The sequence below is a fragment of the Montipora capricornis genome, chromosome 10 (genome assembly GCF_036669925.1).
Source record: "Montipora capricornis isolate CH-2021 chromosome 10, ASM3666992v2, whole genome shotgun sequence".
In the NCBI taxonomy this organism is placed as follows: Eukaryota; Metazoa; Cnidaria; class Anthozoa; order Scleractinia; family Acroporidae; genus Montipora; species Montipora capricornis.
In genome coordinates this window covers 45,513,299-45,515,798 of record NC_090892.1, presented here as the reverse complement: position 1 = coordinate 45,515,798, position 2,500 = coordinate 45,513,299, and positions in this window count along the sequence as shown.

Below are 2,500 nucleotides of genomic sequence, written 5' to 3'. Positions count from 1 at the left end.
AACGTGAAGAGAAACGTAGGCAGCTTCAAGAAGAAGAAGAGAGAGAAGAGAGACGCAGACGACAGGATGAAGAAAGGGAAGCGAGACGTCAGGAAAGAGAAATTAGGAAGTTACAACAGGAAGCTGACCTCATGAGACAGAAGGAAGCTGCTGAGGTTGCCAAGAGAGAACATGAGTTAGAACTTGCGAGAATAGCAGCAATGAATGGTGATGGTCGTACTGCAGAAAGAGGTGACAGAGAGGATCGGGCAAAAGCAACTAAACTCCCCTCGTTCGTTGATGGCAAAGACGATTTGGACGCGTATTTGCAGAGGTTCGAGAGATTTGCCGAGACAGCTAAGTTGAAAAAAGATGGATGGGCATCGAAGCTCAGTGCTCTGTTGTCTGGACGGGCACTAGAAGTGTGTTCACGTCCATCGGAGGACGCAGCTAAGGATTATGACAGGGTAAAGATTGCGTTAATGAAGAGATATGACCTTACCGAAGACGGCTATCGTCGAAAATTTAGAGAATCCAAACCAGAAGTTGACGAAAGTCCGGAGCAGTTTATTGTGCGACTGGACAGATACCTGTTACGGCGGCTAGAGCTTTCGAATAATGCGCGAACCTTTGATGGTCTTAAGGACTTGATCGTGAAAGAACAATTTAATGACTCTTGCCCTGCCCTAAGGATTTGGCAATTCACCTGCGAGAAAGGGCACCTGAGACTCTAGCAAAGATTGCGAAGATCGCTGACCAGTACTTGGAGGTTCATGGTAAACATTTGTTCAGCTCAGCGAGCAGAAAGCCAACAGTGCAGCCTTTGAGGGAAGAGGCCAAGAACATGCAGATTAATCCACCAGCTCTGCATTGCTTTAAGTGCAACACCCGAGGTCATAAAGCCGTCAACTGCCCAACCCTAACAAGAAAGTGTTTTCTGTGTGGCAAGCAGGGGCATGAAGCTAGAAACTGTCGATCAGGTGGACGCAGATCAGGAGGACAAAGTAAGGATGGTAACTCTGTGCAGCGTGGTCAAGTGAGTGCCAGTTGTCTAGTTCAGCCACCTGAGGTTAAACCTACTGATGAAAAAATTAAGGCCTGTATTAAAGATGATAAGTTGCTGTTAGCCTGTGGTAAGAAGATTACATTGTTGAGTAGTGCTTGTGTTGAACCGTTGACTGGAGTGAGAAGTAAAATGCCTGTCGTGAAAGGTAGAGTTGGAGAGAAGCCTGTTGATGTCCTGAGAGATACTGGTTGTAGTGGAATTGTAGTAAAGAGGGACCTTGTGTCTGAGGATCAGTTTACTGGTGAATTTAATGTTATGCTGCTCATTGACAATACGGCCAGGAAAGTTCCCATCACAAAGATTGATGTTGATACACCTTATCTCAAGGGCCAAGTGGAAGCGCAGTGTCTTCCCGATGCTGTTTATGATTTAATTATTGGTAATGTACCAGGCGCAAGAGCCGCTGACGACCCAGACCCAAGCTGGCAAGTTCCTGTACAAGAAGCTTGTGGTGTAACCACGAGAAGTCAAGCTAAGAAAGCGGGAGAACATATTCCGTTGAAGGTACCAGATACCAAAGAAAGTCCTGTAGTTGATAGAGAAAAGCTCAAGCAAATGCAGCGTGATGACAAGAGCCTACAGAAATTTTGGGAGAAAGATGACATAGTTGTGAGAGGCCAGGCTGAGACTTCATTTGAAGTGAAAGGTGGAGTTCTGTACCGCGTCTACAAGCATCCTTATGTGAACGGAGGTAAACCCCTGAAGCAGGTTATGGTTCCTGTGCAGCTGAGAAGTCGAATAATGGAACTAGCGCACGGATCGATCATGGGAGGCCACATGGGAATAAAGAAAACGACTGATAAGATTCAAAGCGCGTTCTATTGGCCAGGCATTCAAGGGGACGTGACTCGTTATTGCAAGTCCTGCGATGTATGTCAGAAGACAGTTAACAAGGGTTCCGTACCGAAGGTTCCCCTAGAGAAGATGCCATTAATTGACAAGCCGTTTAAGAGAGTAGCAATCGACCTGGTTGGACCTATTGTTCCCCCGAGTGAGGACGGTCATAGATATATATTGACATTGGTCGACTTTGCAACTCGTTATCCTGAAGCTGTTCCACTGAAGAACATTGATACTGAGGCTGTGGCAGAAGCGTTGGTGGATATCTTTAGTCGTTTGGGAGTGCCTGAAGAGATCTTGAGTGACCTTGGTACGCAGTTCGTCTCTGAGTGTATGAAGGAAGTGACGCGCCTTTTGAGCATTGAACAGCTCACCACGACTCCATATCATCCTATGTGTAATGGCCTGACGGAAACGTTTAATGGAACAATGAAGAGCATGTTAAAGAGATTGTGCAGCGAACAGCCAAGACAGTGGCATCGCTATATTAACCCGTTGCTGTTTGCATATCGTGAAGTTCCTCAGGAGTCTACTGGTTTTTCGCCGTTTGAGTTGCTGTATGGAAGAGCTGTCAGAGGACCGATGTTTATACTCAAAGAGCTTTGGACGAAAGAG